The sequence below is a fragment of the Pelodiscus sinensis genome, chromosome 6, assembly GCF_049634645.1.
Source record: "Pelodiscus sinensis isolate JC-2024 chromosome 6, ASM4963464v1, whole genome shotgun sequence".
Taxonomy (NCBI): domain Eukaryota; kingdom Metazoa; phylum Chordata; order Testudines; family Trionychidae; genus Pelodiscus; species Pelodiscus sinensis.
The window spans coordinates 115243445-115267305 of NC_134716.1; the positions used below are offsets into that span (position 1 = coordinate 115243445).

General features: G+C 45.1%; 1 protein-coding gene across 2 annotated transcripts in view; it reads left to right on the forward strand.

The window, feature by feature from the left end:
* MYO5B (myosin VB) overlaps nucleotides 1-23861 on the forward strand; it is a 328467-nt gene that overhangs the window by 275 nt on the left and 304331 nt on the right. The gene's annotated exons all lie outside the window — the stretch shown is intronic.

The window sequence follows — 23861 nt, forward strand, 5'->3', positions numbered from 1 at the left end:
GGTGGGGAGTCCCGGGCTGAGCCGGGGCCTGTGCCGCGGAGGTTCACACGCCGCTCTGGGAACCACCTGCCGCGCTGGGAGAGGGGGAGGCTCGCTGCTGCCCGCCCGCTTCCCCAGCCCCCCGGAGCAGGGGCTCGGGACCCGCCCGGCTGCGTTCGTTCTCTGCCTGGGCACCCCAGCCGGCCCCTAGGGCGCCCCCCTGCAGCCAGGCCGGGAGCAGCCTGCAGCGGGCGGGCCAGGCTGCGTGTTCACAGGCGAGCGGAACTTCTGGTGCCTGGAGCCCTGCACCTGCCTCTCTCCGCCTTCGCCGTGGGGCCGCTCCCCTTGCACTGCTGCCTGCGGCCCGGCTAGCGGGCTCCCCCGCGCTGCAGTTCCCTCCCTGTGCAGCACCCCGGAGAAACTTCCTGCCCCTCTTATCGCTGTGCTATCCCCTCTCCGCCTGTAATACCCGCAGGGCCAGTGCCTCTCCGATTGCCCTTCATTCTGCAGGGTCACCTCCCAGGGCACTGCCTGGCTACCCTCCCTGCAGTCCCCCCTTCCCTTGGGCCCTCTGAGGGCACGGAGGGGCCGCACGCTGACAGTTTGTGGCTGGTGTTTTTGGAGGGGGAAGCGGCAGCAAGTGGGGCCCGGGGAGTGTTAATCTACAAGCGAGTTACCCCTGCATCGCGCTCTCTTTTCTGTGCAGCGGTGGGTACATGCTTGGTGCTCCAGACGTGGCGGGGAGAGGGTGATCGGGGCAGGAACAGGCTGGGAGGCGGCTGGCTCGGGCAGCTAGGGAGAGGCTGGGCTGAGCACGAGGAGGGGGAAGAGCCCGGAACAGGTGTGCAGAGAAAAGGAAACCTCGAGTTGTTGCTGCAGTGGCCACATGAAGTTAGGGACCGGGGACGCTTCCCAAGCCGTGGCAGCCTGCTGGGGGCACAGCCGTTACTGTTAATAGGCTGGCTAGTGGCTTTGCTGGCTTTACTGGAAAGAGCCGCTGTGTTTTTCTCTGGGCTGGCTCAGTGAAGTAGGCAGGACCATGGTCCTCTCCTCGGGTGGATGAATCATGTAGGAAATGCTGACAGTTCCTGGACGGGCACCAAGGGTGTTCCTGGCCACACAGGTGGGGTGGGTGAGAGTCAGTAGGTCTGTCTGGGAAACCTGTTCCGGACTAATTACAGTTTGCATTGGGGAAAGGACAGTGTCTCACTGAAACAACCACCAGAAAGAGATTTAGGCAGCAGTGTGGTTTCTTTGGGGGGCAGTTCAGCAACTTTTGAAGATCCTCCTATTGTTTTTAACACACACATCTGATACTCTCTTCTGTAGCTCAGATGGGGCAGGGGTGAGAAGATCATCCTTCCTACTTCTGTGTTTATTGCCTTAGGCACACCATAGAGTTATTTAAAAATCAAACTTTTTTTTTTAAGAAGCCTTGTCAGTATACAGTGAACCTAGGTGAGGACAGCTTAATGAAGTTGTCTAGTTTAGATTGAGTTTCTTGCCTTATGTTGCTTGTGCTGCCTGCTGGAGTGAAATTGACTATGAACGTTGCATGCTCTCCATGGAATACTCTCAGAAATAAGATTTCTCCTGAGACCAGGCAGGAGCAAAACACTTTTTAGCTTTGGTGTATGGCAGCATAAGTAGTAACATAAAAACTATGGCTTGTATGCCTAGCAGGTTTCATTAACAACCTCTAGGCAAAACAAAATAAAATGAACTTTTACATTCCAGAAAGGTAAAACTAGGCAAAGCAACATTAAAGTACAATTATTACACTCCAAGCAATGCTGCTGTTTTAACCCCAAGTACAGGATGAGCATTCTCCTGAAAGAAATTTAACATACCTTGTTTTTTATTTTTTAAATGCCAGTTTGGAATGGGCTTGTTCTCTGTGGGTTTCACAGTCAGTCACAATATCGATACATATGTTTCCTAGATAAGTGTCTGAGAGAGCCAACACTGTAAGTAGATGCACCATAGCGTGGGTGGGTATCTTTGCAGACATTGTTGGCTTTTCGGTTTTCCTAATATTTATGTGCTGGATGTGCAGGGAAAGGTGTAAACAGGAGATTATTTGCCCTCAGAGGTGGTGTTTTATGCTCCTTTCTGAACAATTTCCTGTGAAGTTCATCAGCTTCTGTGGGTGTACTACACAGGTTGTACCCACAAAAGCTCATGATACCATCTACATGTTTTGTTAGTCTATAAGGTGCTGCTAGACTATTTGTTGTTTTTCAAGTTTTTCCAGGCTTGACTGTGAGTCAGGAGGAGCAGAACTAGGTAGATGGCTGTTCCCTGCACTGTGCTGTCATTTTTTCAGAAACACACAGGTATTACCCAAGTAAAGTCAGGATGACCCAGTCAGCATGATCTTGTTTGGTTGCTCCAGGAACTTTCCCTGCTTATCCAGAAGGCTAAAGGTTGCTGCCAGCAGGGAGCATTATAGGGACTGAAATATGTTTGGAGTTGAAGAAAAAATTATGGGACCCTAGTCCTCTGTACAGATGGTCCTGACTTCAATGGATATTCAAGATGGGATGGATGGTTGGAAACTTTGTGACTGGGCTTTGATGGAGTTTGTCTTCTATGCACATTTTCTCATGTGGATGATCAACTACCTGATGAAAACAGTTTCACCCTTCTTGAAATTCTCCCCCCCACCCTTTTTTTTAAACAGAAAACAGGTCAGCTGTGGGCAGGGAGGAGGGAAGTGCTTAAGACGCTGTGCCTAGGGGCGAGTAAGGTGTAACACTGGACCTGAGTTGGATGCATTGTCTGAGTGATCACCTTTGAAAACCCTTGTCTGATTTGTTAGCCAAATATGTTTTTAATGGATTGTGAGAGATTCACACACTAGACTTTTTTTGTCCCTGTGGATCAATATATGGTTATTCTGCCCATATGGTCCGGAAAATCCAGAACAGTCCCAAATTTCAATCGCCTGTTCCTATGCCCCGTAAAACACTGAAAATGTCCTGGAAATGGCCACGCAGCTATAAGCGGCTGCATGCTGCGGTTTCCCCTCCCTCTTTTGGGGGAACACACGTGTGTGTGGTACCTTGCAGCGAGAAAAAACTGTTGCACTGGAACCCAGCCAGTAAGAGCAGTGGGAGGCAGTGCCTGACCGCTGGCCCTCAAAATCCTGTTGTCCTTTAAATATAGTAAGAGCCGTGCGGGTTGTCTTAGATTTAAAAGGCAGAGCTGCGCGGGACAGCACCAGCTGAGCTTGAAATCAGCTGATCCTGGTTTGTGCAGAGCACTGGCTCTGCCCTTTAAGTCTAAGAAGCCATGTGGCTCTTCTTCAATTTAAAAGGCAGAGCCAGCACTCTACACAAACCCTTCCGGTGGCAGGTGGGCATGGTTAAAGGGGGTCAGAGGCATGGCTAATGTCCCTATTTTTGATTCAGAAAATGATTACTGTATATCTTGCTACGATTGTAACTACAGTAGACTTCTGATAATCCGGCACCTTTGGGACCTAGGTGGTGCTGGATTATCGGATATTCCGGAGTACCTAGAGGTACTATAAGGGGGCATACTCCCAACCCAGTCCCCCTTTCCTTCCCTCCCCCAGAGCCAAACACCTCCCCTTTCTGCTGTAACCATCTCCTTTCACCCCCAGCCTTATGTCTGGGTCCCAAGGCAGCTGCCTGTGCTTAGTGGCTGGACACTGTGCGCTGGGGACCATGAGTGGAACGGCATGGGGCCATGAACACGCATACGCCTCACAGCGGCCCGGCTGTGAGAGCGGCTGATTGGAGCTGTTCTGGGTTCCAGTTGATGCCAGATTATTGGGAGTGCCGGACAACTGGATCCCGGACAATTGGAGTTTTACTGTGTTTCTTTTTTCAAAAATAAAATTCTGATGATTTGGCATTAAACAGACGAGTGTGCCAAAGATACTCTGTTTCAAAGTATGAGCAAAAGAATTTATTTTCTGGTTCCTGCTATTCCTAAAAACCTATCATTTGAATGATATATTATGGGTAACATAAATATTTCTAAGAAGTTAGTTTTCTGATACATAGGGCCTAAGCAAGAAAAGTTCCCTAGCAGCATTACCTCACTCAGTTCTAATTCTTAAGTTGCACTGAGAAGAAAATAACTTCTAAGTGACATGTAGATGGTGTTGACACTGTCATGCTTAGATGCTGACAGATTATTTAACGTACACTGTAAAGTTGGATAAAAGCACCTGGTGATACACAAAGCTTATTGCTGATCACTCTGTATATTACAGTATAGACCCATTGGGCAAAAAGAAATTGGGTACATAAAAATTAATTGTTAAATCTTTTGGAGAATTATTCCCTCACATTCAGTAACTTGATGGGGAAATAATGTTTTCTGCTTCAACTCTTATAGCTACTGTGGGGAGTAGTTAACTAAACAAATATACTAAACAAAGTTAACTAAACACTGGAATAGCTAAGGGCCACATTCTGCCCCTTTACACTTTATTCTTTGATTTAGTCCTGTTGAATTCAGTGAGCCTACTGGAGGGATTAGGCGTTATTTAGCATTAGTATTGGTGGCAGAATTGGGCTGTGTCATGGTTATGAGGGATGGCCAGCAGCCTAGGGACTAAGGGGTTAACTGTACCTAGCGAGTTAGCAGTCAGCCAATAGAAATGCAGGTAGGAATTTCGAACTTGGACAAAGGAATGTTTGGTTTTTTCCCTCCTTTGTCCTTGGGCAGTTCACTCTCCAGATACTGAGGGGGACAGACAACATGTCCCTCGCCAAGAAAAGACTCTTCATCTATAAGTAGGGCAAAGTCTAGATAAATCCATTAGGTTTTATTGTTTTATAGTTTGGGAATGGGAATCTGATGTCTGTACATTTAGAAATGGGGTTTCCTCTCTTTTGAAACTAAGTTTTGGCCCATAGGAGTCCCCATGAGTATGTTAATTGAAGACTTTTCCCATTTAGTCATTATGTTTGCAACAGGAGGATTGTTTTGATAATAAAAGTTATTTCTTTTTTATTAACCTGGTTTGGTTCAGTTTTGTGTCCTGGAAAATCTGTCTGAGGGATCTGCATGCCTTTGACTAGGGAATAGCAGCCACAGACTGCAATTGGTATTTTCACTTGTCTTTTTCAAGCTCTTTGGGGAAAAGAGGTTGGTTTCAAGTGTCCACCCCTGTTTGTGGGGTCAAAAGCACTTGATGGTGGCAGCGGATTTTTATCCCCAACATCTAGGTTTTTAGGATTTTTGGGAGAAGTTTTATACCAAAGCCTGGAGAGACAAGGTTTTGGGGTACTTTTGCCGGCCCCCACTTCATCATGCCAGAGTGGGGCATCAGCCTTGACAGGCTGTAAATTAATTTAGTCATCCAATATAAGATCAATAACATTTTGCTCCTAGTTATGTCAAACTACATTCATAGTCAGGATAGAAACACTGACTGTTTCTGATAGCTGTGATATGTGCTGATACGTAATGTGCATATTTTTATCAATTTTTTACTTTTGGGGAAAAAGATTGTGTTTCTAAGGCCTTTTCTTTGCTTATTGGGAGATCATCGCTGCCGAGTTGTATCAACCGGGGGTCGGTTTAGGAAGTGTAGTAAGGACATGTTAAATCGACTGCTGATCATGCTTCTGTCCACTCTGGTACTCCACCAGGTAGCAAGAAGTAAAGGGGGAGTCGATGGGGGAGCTTTTCCTGTCAGCTCCCCTGCAGCGTAGATGCCACAGTAATTCAAACTAAGGTGCTTGGACTCCAGCTACGCTATTCACATAGCTGAAGTTGCATACCTGAGTTTGATTTTGCTCCCTAGTGTTGACCTGGCCTTACTATACGCCCGATATCAGAGTGCATATTGGTTTGCTAATTGTCATGACAGAGTATATTGCAGCAAAAGGATACAGGAAAATTAACCGGGATTTTCCCAGCTCATGTTCCATCAGCAGGACAATTTTGGTGGGTGAAAAGGCCAGTATAATGAAGTGTCTGGAATTCTGAGAGAGAGAATGCTGCTAAAGAAAGACCTAATTTGGGACCTTTCAGATCTTTATTTCTTCTGGACGTTTTATAATGTTTGTATCAAATTACTTCCCGTTTTAAATCAGAAATGTTAATAATTGCAATGTGGTAGTGCCCAAAGTCTCCAGCTGATATCGGGTGCCCTACTGACATAGGTGTTGTACAAACATGTATGAAGCGACAGCTGATGCTTGGGAGAACTGGGAGAAACCACCTCTGCCATGCTGAAAGGGATGTGTCAGTAGTTCCTGCCACTCACCATGTGCTTTAAAAGGACCTGACGGTGAGATGAGCTGCAATGCATTCCCATGTTGTATGTGCTGTGCACCTCTCAGAGGGATAGGTACACCTGTCCCCTGTAACAGGAGAACATACATTTTCTTAAACAAAACAAGGAAAAGTACTGATTGTATATAATGAATATTGATTACTTTCAGGCAGAAACCCTGTCCCTGTGCTATGATGACTATATGGTGCTTTATAAACAATAATATTTCAGTGGGTAAGAATCAGCGGAATATTATTAAAAGCTGTTATTACCAGACATAGGCACATGAAATGCTCTATATATTGGCCTATAAATATTGTTAGCGGGTATTAAAGTGCTGGCATTTTAAATTATTGGATTCTTTAAGATTTGGCTTTGATCATTGTCAGCTTGGTAGTTCAGCAGTCATCAGACTGGAACCAATTCTTTCAAGGAATCTGTTCCAGTTGTCTTGCTTGTGCATGACTCTGAATGTCTTGCAGGCTCTTGAGCAGTGGATTTTCAAATTATCAGTTGTACAGACTAATTCCATGCAGTATTGCTACTTTTGTTTCAAGGTTACGGAGGCATGTTTTACCATGATTATGAGAGGCTGCCTTTTAAAAAAAAATTTTTTTTTTAAAGCTGTCAAAGTTAAGTGGATCTAGAAGGAATCATGAACTTTGAGGGCTGATCCTGTGAATTTTTATGTTTTAATATTTGCGTGATAATGCCTAACTTGTGGAAATATGGATTTTCAGAATAGATTCCCTAGAACAGTGAAAGGCCTGTTGTGGTCGCTTAGTCCAAGTAAAAAGAGCAGCTTATTTTTCCTAAATCAGGGGTGGAAGACCTATGGCCTGGGGGCTGAATGCGTCCTCTGGCTTGCCTGGATCCAGCCTCTGAGGCTAAGGACTCTTCCCTGCGGCACTAGGGTGCTCCGGCCCCCTTTCTTCTACTGCGGGGCTGGAGCACACAATCTATTAGCTTGGGCCCTCCTAGGCTCTGGTATTCAAGGGGAATGTGGGGAGTGTCTTTTTCCTTCTCAGTCAGGGGCTATGTCAGTGAGGGTTGGTGTGGTGTTTGTGTTTGTGGTGTGTGTGTTGTTTTTGCTTTGTTTTGTTTTTTGCTTCTCACTTGGGTTGGCGGCCACACACAAGAAAGATAGAAAGGTTCCTCACCCCTGTCTTAAATGTTTTTGACGATCAGTGCCTGACAGCCTGACCCGAACAAAAAGTTAGCATAACAGAAAGTTCCCTCTTAGTAGAAGACATTAGCTTTGTCTCACGTAAAAGAGCTGGCTGTGAGATAACAGCATTAACTTTCTAGGAAATTACAGTAAACTTCCGATAATCCGGCACCTTTAGGACCCAGGGGGTGCCGGATTATCAGATATGCTGGACTATCTGAAGAGGGGGCTATGAGGAGTCTGGGGGGGGGAGGGGGGACACGGCACTGCGTGACCAACGCGGCAGCACCCCAGCTGCTTTTCCCCAGGCATCCCCAAATCAGCTGCTGCTGAAACTGACCAGAGGCTGACTCGGGGAAGCCTGGGGCTGAGCAGTTCTAATTGTTCAGCTGCCTGGAGCATTTCCGGGTTTCAGGTGGTGCCAGACTAGCAGGAGTGCAGGACCACTGGATGCTGGACAACTGGAGTTTTACTGTAGCATTTTTTTTGTTAAAAGTGGCATTTGGTGCTTGTATCGCTCATTGAGTTTTGATGGTTGAAGATGCAGTCCCGCATGACGGTCACCTTTTAGGCTTCTGAAGTAATGTAAAATGGTTTGTAAAGTCTTCTGTAATGTTGCTAATAAACTACACTCATCCTGTTAAAGATGCTGCTGATGGCACTGACATGGCGAAATCTCTTCTCTGGTTTGAAGCCCTTCTGCTGTGATTGGATTTGTAGCACAAGTCAGTGTGCTGTTGACTCTTCTAAAACAACTAAACCTACTGATCAGGGAGATTGGGAAGCCAGGGGCAGAAAAGGTCATTTGCCCTGGGGCTCAGTGATTCAAAAGGGCCCAAAGCTCCACTGTGGCAGCTGTGGTGGGTTAGAGCTCTTGAGCCTTTAAATGGCTGCTGGAGCCCAGTGCAGCATGTTCTGGTTGGCTTGCAGGGAAGAGACGTGGTGTGCTCCAAGTGGCTCTGAGAACTGTTTGTCCCCAGCCCTGCCCCTTCCGCCTGAGGCCCTACCCCTTCCAGACACATTGGAACCATCTCTCCCACCTTGCTCATGGGCCCAGCAATTCTGTCCCCCAACCCCTGAAAACAACGGACTCTTAATGACAAGTCGCAGTTCAGAACTCGCTGCTCTACCGATTTAGTTCTAATGACCCTTTTGTATGCTCTACAAACAAACCTCCACGCATGACTTTTCAGTAAACACCTCTGAATTGATAAACATTCACCAACTGAAAAACCAAAGGGCCTGATTCCATGGTCAGTCACCATTGTTGCCGCACTGACTGGGGTAACTTGGGCCCCAGATGCATACCTCAAGGTCCTTAAGGAACTCAGCAAAACAACCTGTGTGTCCAAGAGGGCCCTAGATGTAAAACGTTGTTAGGGAAGATGGGTTCTGAATCTGAACTTGGCAGCTTAGGTCCATCTGTAACATTGTAGTAGAAAATCAAGTCATTCAAATTTCATGGCAAATAGCCCATGGCTTGGAGCCCAAACCTGTTTTATTGGAGGACTCATCCAACGTTATTTTTAACAGGAAACTGTTTGCATGACTTAGTATTGATGATGCCTTCCCATAACTCACAAAAGGAATGAGGTTAGCAACTGACTCCACACTTACATAAACTAAGACCTCTCAATACAAGTGTTACAGTAAGCGTTGGTGTTGTGAATCATCGTGTCAGCCAGTGAAAGCCCCCTGTGAAGCTCTGTCCTGTGTTACTCACGGGGGAAATTTTGAGCTATTATTTGGCTGGATTAAGAAATTCAGGATTGACCCATGCAGAGCAAAACAAAGATCTACTCAGCAGGTCATTCATGCTTGTTCTTTGCAATGAATCAATAGGAAAAATGCTTCACATAACTTATTAAAAGTTATTAGATTTTTTTAAGCCATGTTTATTAACATGCCAAGAAAGTTTTAAAAAAATCACGTGTGTAGTGCTATGTTTGTAGCTGTTAAATGCATGCATTGCTGTCCCGAATTCTGTTCGCCTTTGAATTTAAACATATCAGAACATCTTAGTTGAGGTAAGTGTATGATTAGGGCCCTGCCAAACTCATGGTCCATTTTGGTCTGTTTCGTAATCAGAGGATCTTTAAAATGGTAAATTTCATGATTTCAGCTATTTAAATCTGAAACATAATGGTATTGTGTTAGTAGAGGTCTTGACCTAAAAAGGAGTGGGGTGGGGAGTTTCCAGATTATTGTAGGAAGGCTTGTGTTACTGCTGTCGTTACTTCAACACTGCTGCTGGTGGCAGTACTGCCTTTAGAGCTAGGTGCTCGGCCAACAGCTGCCACTTTCTGGGTATGTCTAGACTACGTGCCTCAGTCGCCAGAGGCATGTAGATTAGGCTACCCAGCATAGGAAAATGAAGCGGCGATTTAAATAATCGCCGCTTCATTTAAATTAAAATGGCTGCCGCGCTGTGCCGATCAGCTGTTTGTCTGCACAGTGCTGTAGTCTGGACGCTCCGCAGTCGACATCAAAGCCCTTTGTCAACCACCCCGCTATTCGTCGAAGGCGGAACATCCAGACTACAGCTCTGTGCAGACAAACAACTGCTTGGCACAGCGCGGTAGTCATTTTAATTTAAATGAAGCGGCGATTATTTAAATCGCCGCTTCATTTTACTATGCTGGGTAGCCTAATCTACATGCCTCTGACAACAGAGGCATGTACTCTAGACATACCCTCTGACTGTCCAACTCTAAAGGCAGCACAGAAGTAATAGTAGCAATACCACCACCACCACCATCACCACCACCACCCCCCCTAAAAGTTGTGGCCCCCTGCAACTTCCTGTTGGGTCAGGACCCTCAAATTGAGAAATGCTGGTCTCCTATATGTCATCTGCATAGTATAAGGGTAAAAACACACACAAGACCAGATTTTACAGGGAGAGACCTGATTTCACAGTCTGACACATTTTTCATGGGTGTGAATTTGGTAGGGCCCTATGTGTGATGATACATCAGATGGCATGTAGTCATGTTTTGCACTTCGGTCACATTTACTGCAGTCTTGTGAGGGATTGGTAAGTGCAAATGGTTGCAACAAGACCCACAAATTAAATGACTTTGCTGTGGTCACGTATAGAAGCTCTGGAAGCTGGAAAAAGAATGTAATTCTGCTGATGTCCAGTCGACTGCAATCCATGCATACAGCTGTGTGCCTTAGTACCAACTTATTTGTACTGCAGTTGAGTGATGGACAGTAAGGAATTGGGGAGGGAGGTATATATTAATTACCTCCACTGGTTTTCTGGCAATTCATTCTAAATTGGCCTTAGTCTTTGATTATGCCCACACACAAGCTGGACCTTGCTTGAGGTAACACATGCTCATTTACCCAAGCTGGAAATTGCATTACCAGTTGCACTGCAGACATACCTTTAGGAACGACACTAGGCTAGAGAGATCTCTATAGCATACTAATTAAAGGGCGCAATAGTATCAATAAGGCAGTCAGTGGCAAGAAAAGCTTGTCCATGATACTTGGCCACAATTGATCTGTGTGAGTTACAGGTGCATGAGAAACTCTGGCTTTAACAGCCAAAGAGATGACTAGTAGTGAACCATCTCTGATATGAATAGAGTCCTCAGTCTTGGTCAGCAGAGGGATGGGAGAGACAAATCGGCATTTGATGGACTATTGAACTTGGGCTTCCACAAACGGTGTAGCTGTCAGCATTGCCTCTGTAGCAAATGAAGGGCCAAAGCTATGAGCAGAGAATGGGAGGTGTTCCCTCTCCTCCCCGACTGTATATGTTGATAATGAGAAGACCACTAAAACCAACCTTGGGAGACAAGAAGAAACTGGCCTTGGACCATTTCTCAAAGCTGGAACAGAACTGGCATTCCCAGCTGAGTGAGCCGGCTCTTACTTCCCCTTCCAGCAGCAGTGATACTTGGTGCATTGCTCCAGTCTGCTCCCTGCCAGCAGCAACTGCCTGCTTGGGGGACAGGGTGGGGCATCACCAAGTACAGGCTGGAGGTCAAGACTTCCCCACGTACTCACTGTGATGTCAGAAAAGATCTAGCCAGGAAGAAGATGCTACCATGTTGTAAACCTGGGTAGTTAAAGGGGGCTTGAGAAGGGGGCATTTGCTTGGCCGCCTGCCCCTCCTATGAAGTGGTCCGTAAGCAGCAAAGCAGTGCAGGAATGGGTTGGATCTTGGCAGCAGCACTGATTGTAAACACAGATTACCTCCTGCTCCCTATGATCTAGAGAGGCCAGGGGAGTGGCAGTCTCTGGGGCAGGGCCAACTGTGGAAGGTGCATGCATGGAGGCTCAGGCCACCTGGTCTGGTTTGTTCCCCTCACCTCATTGTTTCACTGCCCAGAGAAACCACACCTGGCATTTCATGGGCCCTGGGAAGGCAGGAGCACTTGCTTGGAGCCCTCCATCCTATCCAGCCTCCTTTTGGGGGCTGTTGCGAGCTGGTGAATGGAAAACTTATGCTCTGTGGAACATGGAGCCCTCATCTGGGCTGCTATCAGATCACCCTGGCTCTGCTGTAGCAGCCAGCAAGTGGGATGCGGGAGCAGCTTAGGCTCCCCACGGACAGAGGGTGCTGCTGCCTCTTTATCGGAGGCAGCAGCGCGGGGTAGCAGGCAGCTCCCCTGCATGATCTTCATTTAAAACTTACACCAGCTGGCTGGGATAGAGCCTGCCTTCCAGTCTGTTTTCTCAATGCAGAGCAGGGGAATGGGGCTGTTGTGGATAACCAGGACTGTTAACCAATAAACAGTTGATTATTGGTTGCACAGTTATCTGGCTAGCTGCTAACATCCCCAATAACTGACAACTAATATGGTCAGTTCGTTTCTTGGTTACATTCTGAGGCGATAAAATGTTCAGCCTGGGTCCTAGCACTTCTCTGAAAAGCTCTTGAAACGAGAGAGAACCCTGTACAGCTCCCAGAAATGCCACAATCCATCTGCCTTCAACATGAAAATTTAAGTGTGTAACAAATGTCAAGTTGTTCCTTTCGGGCTGTGCTCTAATGCCTTTTGAATTGAGTGTGTGCCTGTGATGGAGCTGTAATGCCTGTTCAGCTAGGATCGTAAACACACTTGCCATGCACTGCAAATGGAGTAGTGATTTTAGTGAGCTTTGTTCTGCTCTTTTTGGGGGGCATGATCATATTTATTTTACAAAAATGAAGATTTGGGGGAGACGTAGAATGACATTGCATTCTTAGTTGGCTTGTGAGCAGAGTTGATATTGTAGGAGGCAGTTTCCATGGTGGTTTGGTGTTTCTCAGTTGGTTCAGCAGCATGAGTCACGATGGCATAGAGTGGAAGAATGGTAAGGTGAACTCTGATGCCCTGAAAGTTCATGGAGACAATTGCTGATGGAATCCCTCACAAAGTCCTTTGAGTGGTTTGTGAGGGATGAAATAGCTGTCCCTCCAGCCTCCAGTCAGCATCTCAAACACCCACCTCATTGCCACACTAAATAGCACGTGGGCAACACTGGCTCATCATATGCCTGCCTTCAAATTCCCTACCTTGCACCTAGAGAGTCACCACAGAATGGAAGACTCTATAGTCAGGACCTCATATCAGTCCTGCATTGGCTCATAGTGTGAGAAATGACATCATTAGAAGAGGTTTCCACTATGCTCATTTATCATTGGTCGTCTCTTTTTTACTTCTGCTGATATCAGGAGGTTGCAGGCAGGTAGGAAAGATTGAATACTCTCGAGTCCGTTTCTTACTCTAGTGTTTTGTTGTTGTGTTAGAACGTTCTCATCATCCCTGTTGGGTGACCATTCAAAGTCACTACTTCCCTTTCTCTCTCCAGTGTAGGCGGTTAAGAAAAGACTATAATTCTGCGAATAGCTGCAAAATGAACACAGAGACACTGGCAATCACAAGAAACGTCCCATATAAAATAGCAGGTATTAAACGATGCCTTAAAAAAGGCAACAAAGACTTTTCCCTACTATATCAGCAATTCAAAATCAGGTTGGTATTTTATTGACTCTTATTTTCCTAACTCTACACTTCTAGGAATGTGAGAATAAGAGTTGCTATCCAGTGCTGGAGGGAGTTATAAATTGGGCCAAAAATACAATTCCTGTTAGACTCAAGTTCAGCAAGGTATTTAGACATAATGTTTAACTTCAATGAGACTGTTTGTGGGCTTAAAGTTAGGCACAAGGCTTAAAACCAAGGCCAAGGTTTACAGAAATTGTTCAGGACCTGTTTCCTCTCCCCAGTGCACCACATTGAAGATTTAAGAGTTGAGGCTTATCTACAAACAGATTTTTATGGTGCATTTGTTTAGGGTTGCCAGATGGTTTACCTATAATACTGAACACTCGCCTCCCCTCTTCCCCCCCCCCCCCAAATAAAACCACTGGGAGAGAAAATTCTGTTGGGGGGGGGGGAAAAAGGGGGAGACCAAAGTTGTAAAGAAAAACAATTAAACTAAATAAAAAAATAAAAAAAAAGCTGTGTGGCCACTTTAAGAAATGCTTTTGAGGCTTTTTGGCTCTCACAGGCTGCTGGCAGCCATCTGCCATCTTGTCTCCCTGCTCTGGGCCGGACAGCTCCCCTGCGGAATGCAGTAAGTACCTGGAATTTTTGCCTCCTGGCTGGGAAAAGAATCAGAAAATACCAGACATTGTAGGTGTCCGGTATTGAAAAAAAACTTTTACTGGACAGGAGGTGAAAATACCAGACTGTCCGGGTCAATACTGGGCACCTGGCAACTCTACATTTGTTTGTTGTTTAGAAACCAAAATAACAGCAGTACGACCTTTGCTAAGGTGGACTTAGTTACGCCAATATAAATAGACCTAACTAGGGATGTAATAGTGCAACCTTTAAATGGTTAATAAATAAACATGAGCTTATTGGTTACAGTAACAGTTACATGCTGGCTCCCAGCCCTGCTCCTGGTGAGCTGGCTGCTGCCTCTGTATCAGAGACAGTGATGCAGGGCAGCAGGTAGGAGCTGGCTTTTGGCTCATACGGTAAAACAACCAGGGTCTATCAGTGTTAAACTATCACATGGGAAAAAGCAATTGTACTGTTCAGTACTCCAGGGGTTGGATGCACTACTTCTGACCTGATTTGCTGCTTAGTATTTCTTTGTCAGGAAAGTGACAGCTGTAAATAGCAGAAGTGCAGGTAGCTGGTTTATGTAAAAGCAAAAAGCAGGAAACACTCATAAGTTTCTCTGTTGCTGTTCAAAGACTCCTGCTTCTCATTGAAAAGAGCTATGATGTCTTTATTCATCGGCATCTTTGGAGGCTGACGGCCATTGTAGCTATTCACTCCAGAGAAACGCTGATTACAATTGGCTCCACCAAATCATCTTTTGTTGTTAGCTGCATTTGTGGTGATCACTGAGGTGAAAATCACTGAAACGTAAAATATTATTGTTTTAACTAGCTCATCATAAAGCAGGTCTGTGCCAAGGGCATTTCCTTGCCTGCTGCAGTAGATGGTGCTGATCAAGCTCCAGCTCTCCTGAAAAATGGCACCGAGAAGTTAAAGTAGGGTCCATGGTTTTAATGGGCTTGCACAGCTATAACTAAGGGCAGAATGTGCCCAGGCATTATTAATAATTTTCTGTGTATCCTTTATTAAATGCTCCTGTATCACAAATGCGAATGCGCAGAAGAGGCAGGAGAGCTATCTGTGTGAACATCCTTTCATACTCCATGATATGTTCAGTAGGTCCAAGTGTATTTCCATGGAAGCATAGGTGCTTTCAACCTACCTCTGTTCACAAAACACAAACCATATTGTAAAACCAAATGAACAATCTGCTTGTGGCCACTCACCCTCCTTGGCGACTGTCTGCTAATTCCCCGAGTCACACCTTTCAACATCCCCAGAGATGCCCCTGGAATAAATCTACCCTGGTCCTATATTAACGTATTCCTGCTTCCTTCAGTTTCCAAAGCAGAGTCTTGGTTTTTTCCTAAAAAAAACCTAGTGCAAAGTGTTGTGTGTTTGTTATAGGTGAGCTGCAGTTGTTGCATAAGGGCTAGAATGAGAGTAGGTGAAAGGGAAGTGATGGAACTCAGCAAAGAATGCAACCTGAGAACTTTGTGGCATAATGGGTTTCTTCAAAGCTCCTGCCTTGGCTTGTTAGTCACTTACACCTGGAAAAAAAAAAGGGGGGGGTGCAAAATGCTACAGAGCTGAATGGTAGCCAGCAGGTTTTAAATGCCTTTGCAGGCCATGTTGTGCCCTTGAGTGTGGATGGGCAGTTTAGAGTGCATAAAAACGGAATAGAAAATAAAACTAAAAACGTTTATGCTTGTAAATTGCCTTCTCCGCAATACCATGTTTATATCTCTAAAAATTCTATCTTAAAAAGCAAAAATAGGGTGCAGAGATGGGCAATGAAAAAGATTTGTCTCAGGGAGACTTCTGAAAAGACTGGACTGTTAGCATAAAGAAGAGACAGATAAGAAGGTAATAAATAGAAGTGTGGGAAATGGGATAGAAAATATAAATGAGGTGCTCCTATTTGTTCGTTTCTTCATTTATGAGATAATAAAATAAAACTAACAGGCAACATTTAAAACTGATAAACAGTTACTGTACGTAGTACAATGCATAATTATCATGTGGCGATGAATTCTATGGGTGACCAGTGCAGTAGTTTAGGTGGATACAAAAAAGTCTGTGGATAACATCCACAGTTACGATAAGATGGAGAGGGCATTTAGAAGATCTATGGATCTTCATGTTTCAGCTTGTGCGCTAAGCATTAAATGCCTACGTTTAGGAATTTTCTTCATGGGCAGGCGGTTCCATAGCCTGTGGGGCTGAGAGCCACCATGGCCCCCAGGCAAGGTAGCGGGGAAGCAGTTCTGTGCCCCGGACAGCCAGCCCTGAGCACCCCCCAGAGTGCAGTGTGTCCCCTCTTGCTTCTCAGCCCTCAGAGCAATGGGTAGTGCCTGGCACAGCACTCCAGCAGCAATTTAAAGGGCTCAGGACTTCATCTGCCACCAACTCACGGGATCATGGGCAATTTCCCATTTTGCCCCCGCAGTGTCAGTGGGCCTGTCCATAGCTGTCCAATATGAGTTTCTTGTATCTTCCTCTAAAGTGTGCATGGCACCTGGCTAAATGGAAAATTGATCTGGTATGGCATTTTATAAGTGCTAAGGTCATAGACTGTGATGCTGATCTAAAAGGGGGCATAGTGTATAGTGCAGATAAGTGGAAGTGTACAGTTATCTGTTTGTGCCTCTGAATTTCTGTGTGGCGTGTTTGGATGAAAAAAGTCTCTATAAAGGGTACTGGCACGGTAGTGAATAAGCAAAACTATGTAACTTTGCCCAGAGAATCTACAAGGTCCTGCAGCGATGAAAATAAGGTAGGTAACCATACTTCCTTGCTAATATGGAGCCTACATAACTGATTTGTCTTTGCCGTTTTTTGCGGGATAGGGACGTCTCCTTCCTGTGGCCTAGAACAAACTCTGTCCAACAGCTATTATGCAATAATACAAGCGTAGGGAATAACCTAGTCAACAGAAAAAGATGCTGGGCACGTGCTTAATAAATTACGTGCCATATCAGCATTCAGCGTTGTTCCTATCTATCTGTCACACCCTGCAGGGAAACATGGCCTTGATTATATTTTATTTGGTTAAATAAACATGACCTGTATTCTGCGTGCCCTGTCCTACGCTAGAGCCCATCAATCCAACTGTGCTTAATGAATTGGTCTTTAGTGAGTGAATCGTGAGCTTGAGGGGATGGTGTGTGTATTATTATTTTTGCAGATTTCTTTCTATTGACACAATTTCTCATCTCAGTTACAACTTTAGCAACATTTCTGTTTGGATTATATTGGAGGCACCAATCTGAACTATGGAAGACAAGTGCAGTAGGAGGCTCTGCTTTACTTCCGCTGTTTGATCTTGGTTCAGCTAGTCTGAGCTGATCTGGCATATATCCGTTAACTACAGAGCATAGAGAGTGAGACCCAATCGCATTCCTGTAAAAATCCAATGGGGTGAAGGGTTTTGAGAACCTGCCCTTTAAATTAATGGCGGACTGGTGCTATACAGTCAACTTTTCTCTGCTCACCGGTGGCTTCTGAGGAGAACCAGGAAGCTTTGCCTATGAGGAAGGAAACCTACTTAATGTGACACATGACTCCAGCAAAATAACAACAAAAATGGGTGGGGATCAAAAGGGTTGAGTACTTCCCTGTTTCATTGGGTGGTGGCCAATGCTCATCAGTATTGAGGCATTCCACTGTGAGTAAGCCGACAAAGGAGTCCCTGCTCAAAAGAGCATAGGCACAAACGTTCAAAGATATTTAGGCTCCTCCCTCCCATTGAAGTCTGGGGGATATAGAGGCTTAAATATCTTTTGAGGATCTAGGGCCTTCTCACTGAGGGCTCTCAACAAATAGGGCTCCCATTAAAATCAAAAGGACTACTCCATATGCTTAAGTGCCTTGCTGGACAAGGGTGAAGAGAGCTCAGCCCTCGAGGCAGAAGTAACTAGAGGACGGACAAACACAGTGGTATGTGGGTCTCGCAAGAGTGTGACACTTGGTGGAAGGATTGGATCTGTAGATGAAAGGGGAGAGGGAAGCAAGATGCTTCCTGAAGTGATTAGCTTGTTGTACATGAGTATGGAGGCCATTCCAAGCACAAGGTGTAAAGACCGGTAAAGACCAGTCAGTGAGGTGAGGGTGTGTATAGATTGACATGAGGCTGATACAGGCCAGGTTGTGACACAGACACAGTTGAAAGAGAGCAGAAGCTTAAACTTAATTTAAAAAACGCTGCTGATAATAACGGAGTAACAAAATGTAAGCTTGAACTTCCTTCCTTAGTCAGACGTCGTCAGTACAGACCATCAAGGCAGAAATGAATTAAAAAAGGTTAAGTCCTTGATTTTTAAATCTGGCTCAGTCACTATATGCTTAATGCACTACAGTGTATGGTGGACTTAGTTCAGCTTGCACGTTACCTTACTGATACTATCATGAGTCTGCAGCTTCTACAGATGCCTGAGAACAAAATCATGTCATTATACTGCCATACAGAGTTGTAACAGTTATCGAGGAAGAAGAATATGGCAGCAATTAGTACAAGATGAGTCTTTCAGGACAAAGACAGACTTTGAACCTCTGGCATTAATTAGCATTTGCACTACATGCTGGTGGAAAGCTCTAAACTGCTTACTTGTACATTCCATCTGTTTTTTGACCTTTCAGTGAATATAAGACTTCTTGGGGACTAGCAGGGGCTGGGAATTCAGGGTCAGAAAATGCTGAGTGCTTTCCTGTTTTATCTTTTCTGTTGCAGGGGTGTGTTTTAAGTGTCTTCAAACCCTCTGGTGGAAGGGAATTCCCTGGCCTGGTAGTGAGGCTAATCCATTGTTTGTCTTAATTCTGGAGACTGAAATGGATCAGTACAACCAATTTTTTTAGATGCTGCAAGAGACTTCGGTGTGTGTTAAATGTAGACTTGTTACTGCCTTTTTGTTCACTGACAATGAAATAAAACATGTTTAGAGATGGTTCTGTACTGGGGAGGTATGTTGTGAACTGGAGTAGATTCCCTGTAAACCCAGCTCCGATTCCAGAGTTAAGGTACATCTTCACATGGGTTTAAAAAAACCTGTGACACTGAATCTCAGAACTTGGGTTGGCTGACTTGGGCTGCGGGGTGTTCACACCTCCAGATCAGCTACTAGAAGTGGGCCTCATCCTCCCTGATTGGATCCACCTTGTCATCTCCATCCTGATTCTGGCCTGCATATTTATACCTGCCTCTGGAAATTTCCACTACATGCATCTGACGAAGTGGGTCTTTGCCCTCGAAAGCTAATGCTCCAACACTTCAGTTAGTCTATACGGTGCCACAGGATTCCTTGCCGCTTTCACCTATGGACAGGCCCGGGGCAGTTTGGGGCACGGAGAGCGCTGGGGCGTCGGGTTTTGCTCGTGAGGCTTCTGGCTAGCCAGGCAGGCAGCTGAAGTGCTCTGTGGGACTGGTTTGTGGCTTATTTGGGAAGGGCCACCAGTCGGGCTAGAGAGAGTCCTGAGTTTGAGCTATTTTCCCTGAGTGGACGCCCTTAGCAGTTCCCACACCCGGCCCGGTCCATCACAACATCTTCTCTTTTTCTCCTCATTGTCCTGGTGTCCTTTGCTTGGCTTCTTACCTGCGTGTACCACTTAGCTAGCTCCCTTGTGTGTCAGGCTAGACTCGCTCATTTAACACTAACTTGTGTAGTCCATTTCTGACCCTTCTACTCAAAGTTGTGATATGTGATTGTTATGTTACAGTAGGTCATCACAGTCATAATTAGGAAAAAATGAAAGTAATTCAAGTGAAGAGAAAAATCAGACTCTAGTGAGGCTGACAGGGTCCATACTTTAATACAGTCTAGTCAGCAAAAGTGTGCTCTTTACCTCTTGTGCAAAGATGAGAAGATGGCGTACCTTTGGGGAGATGATGCATTACAAAAAAAAAAGCTAAGCAATTATTAAAATTCTCTTAATTAGTTAAGTACAATCTAATGAAAACTTTAATTTTTTGTGCTTAAGATGTAAATGGTATTGAACTTGTGGGATGTTGATGTGCAAAAGCTGCTGGAAGTGATATGTATTATGTATGAAACCCTTGCTGTTGCTTATCAAAATGACAGCTAGCATGAATCCGTTCTGGTGAGCGGCATGGTTTTAGAAAGAGAGAGAGAGAGAGTGGCAATTTAAAGACGTCTTTTAAAACCCACAGGCTGTATTGATTGGAGTGTCTGGTTTTACCGTACGAATGGGAACTAGCCCCTAAAGGAAGAGAGCTCTTTAAAAACAAAACAAATAAATCATTTCCTGCTGTCCCACTCAGTAAAGGATGTTAGTCACTGCTCTGCATCTCAACAATAAGATCAAACAATGGAGTCAATGCAGGCCAATGATCAAATGTTTTAAATAAAGCATAATGATTAATAAGAGGGGTTTTTTGTATCCAGTGAGTGCTCTAGTCCAGTAAGGGGTAAAGTAGGTTAGTGAATGGGCTGCATGAGCAGCTCTCCTTCATTTAAGTGAGCTGCGAGACGGTTGTACCCAAGACGGCCTCCAGGGCTAGGATAGTTTTGTTAGCTGCATTTGGGTCTCTAGAATGAACTATAGCAGCACTTTGACCGGATGTAGAGGGAGTGCAAGGTGCTCACAATAGATGTGTGCAAGCAGCATGCACCTCATTTTGTGTCCTTACTTTGTCACATTAGTAATACTGGCATGAAAAAACTATGTGGACGAAAACCAGCAGAATCTGGCAACCCTGCATGTGAAAACCTGAAGAAAGTCAAGCGTTGCACAAGAGATTCCTCTGGAGAGGTCCGAGGAGATCTTTTTGGTTTTTTTACCCATTTTTGCTGCAAGCAAAAATCCAGACATCAATGAGGTGGTCAGTGAGGGAGCCAAAAGAGTGTTTGCATGAACAAACCCACCCAGGTTTTGCCCCCACATTATCCCGGATTACCTACTCTAGCCCCCAAACAACACTACTCACAGTTCCTTTTTGCTACAGTCTCCCAGCCAGCAGTGCTCATTATTAAAGATATATTCGTAATACCCCAAAGAATCTCATATACTTACACCAGGTTGTAAGTGACTAATCGAATAGTCGCTTCCCCTTCTTGCTGCCTCAGAGGCAGCAAGGGGAGGAGGGACAGGAGCCAGTGCTGGGGGGAGCTGGCTTAAAAGCTAGTTCCCCTCAGAGCCATCTCCATGAGAGGCAGGGGGGTAGCGGGGACCAGGCCCTGGTGCAGGAGGGCTATAAGACAGCCAAGTATCCATGGCTGCCCACCGATTGTAGTGATGCTGCTGAGTTGCCTGCCTGGAGGCTCACCGCTGGTAGTATGGCTTGGAGTGTGAACTTGCCACCAATCCTGCATGGTTCTGATTCTCTGCGTCTGAGGGGTTGACTTCAGATCTTGACCCGTATGGGATGCACTTCTCCACTGAGTCTAGTAAGCTGATGAGGGTCTTAGATGCTTCCAATCTTGGCCTCTTTAATGCTATTTTTGAGGGGGTTTATTCCCTTTTCTCTGGGAATGGCTTGTAGGATTTAACCTTCTCCCCCTATCCCCATAAGTCAGTATTCCCATTTTGAAGGTAAAACAAGACCTTTTGGATTTAGAAACGGAAAAGGAGGGTTAAAAGTTATGGAAATGATGGCAGGTCTGGTGCAAAGCTATGCACTGACTCTGGTAGGTGAGTTGGCTCTCATGTTTATGCCTACCCCCTTCCTAAAATTAAGGTTCATTTAGCTCCATTGATCAGGACTATAGAAAAATCCACACCCCCGAGCTCTGTGACTAGGGTCAGGTAGCTATAGATTTTGGGGCACCTAGGTATATGGAGGAGTGCTTGAGTCAATCTAGCTACCGTTGCTTACAGAGGCAGTGTTTGTACACCAGCAAAGCTGCAGTGGTGCTCTAGGGTCATGCCAGTGGAGCAGCAGGGTCATAGCTATGTCCTTAAATCTTGTGTGGACAGTGTTCAAAGTGATGGATTTCCTATTGGTTTTCATGGCATGACCACTTCTGTGCAGCATGGTTCTGTCAGCAAAGACTTTCCCCTACCGCTCATCTTTCTCTGACTTGTGCTCCCCGGTTTATCCTCTAATTTATCTTTTGGGGGATGATCCGATTCCTGTGAAAGGTGTCGGATTCCCACTGAATCTGAGACATTGGACCAGGGGACCCTTAATGTTTAGAGGATATCCCCATCACTAGTGAGGCCTGCTGCTTAGATGATGATGATGATTTTCCCTGGTTGCATTGGCAACTTAAGTTTTCTGATACTTGAACTGAAGGAGGCACCTTCTCATTAGCAATGGTAAGATCAGTCAACTTGTTTGTTCACTCAGTGTCTTTTGGTATGATCCATTTAAACTGTGTTTGGGTGCTGACATCTTTCCTTTCTCCCTGAATATGGCTCTGAACAACACCTCTTGCTGCCTCAGAAATATTACCATTGAGATGTCACCTCCTCCTAGTGCATCCGTTTGTTTCCCTGGGTATGTTATTAGCCAGCCTGAGTAAAAATATAGCTCCCTTTAGTCACCATGGTACGGTTACTGTATTGCTTTAATAATCACTTCTGCAGTACTAGCTGAATATCAGGCCAGCCTGTTTTCAGAATCTAGGGAGAGATCGAACTAGGTAGTGCTAGATCCGCAAGGAGGCTGTGTCACTTCGGGGTTGGCCATGGTGATGACTTACTGTAATAATATTGATCTTACCCTCATAGAAGGATTAGGAGCGCTTAGCGGGCAGAGTCAGGGTGAAATTTTATTACAGTTTTTTATTATAAAAACCTTGCATGGCTTCAGTGAAGATTCCTAGGTCTTATTCTGTACTCTGCCACTGATTTACTTATCCAAGGTAATATAGAAAAACTTAAACCAGAAATAGTCCAGCAGCACCTTAAACGCTAACAAAGCATGCAGAGGGTATCATGAGCTTTCGTGGGCACAACCCGCTTATTCAGGTAATTCCGCCTTTCCATACCTTAACTCACACACCTACAGCACATATAATTTAGTGCTTGTATTGCAGGTGAGAATCCCCTTACAAATGGGGACTTTCATGTGCCACATATAGGGGGTATGTATGCTGTACGCACAGGCACGCTGTTCACAGAGACTTAGCCTCTGTCCCCCCAAAGACCTTACAGTCCAAGTAGGTGAGAAGAGATTAACAGGTACATATGCCACTCTGATAGGAGGCCTCTTGTATCATCACACTATTGCTTCATATTTCCCTATCTCCCTCATGTTTGTATTTTTATTGTCTGTAAAATACTCTGCGATCGTCTGGCCTAGCTCTTGGCCAGGGTGTATAGTAGTTGTATGAAAATAAAACCTATTCTGTCCGGTGAACTTAAAAACAGCTAGACTAGTGAAGCGTGGTAGAGTCCAGGTGATTTTACAGATTGCATGTGCCTCATTATAATTTACTCTGTGTAGTGATTTGCCTCTTACATGGCCGTCACAGTTCCCTAACTGGCTGGCAGATGCCACTGTGTCATGGGTGAACCCTAGATCAATGCTCCTTTATTGTCTTTAGTATTTTCAGAGGTTTAATTGCAGGCTGTTTTTCTGCCCTCTGATGCAGGAGAGCATATTATTGTTAGTCTGTTACAGCCTATTTATACTTTTCTGTATTTTAAGACAATAAATGTTGTTTATATTTTCAGGGGAATTCCTTTTAGAAAGGAAAAAGAGCGGTCACCACAAAAACCCAACCAGAATCACTGCAGATCCAGAAATGCTGCTGGTTAGAAATCTCCAGACCTGCATTTAGACAGCAGGAACTTACTTTCAACTGACCTTTTCTGTCTGTGCTCAGTATTTTTTCACACCATGATTAAAGGAATAACCTGTTCCTTTCCATTTAAGCTAATGCTTGCATTTTGCATATTCTGAGCTATGCTAAAT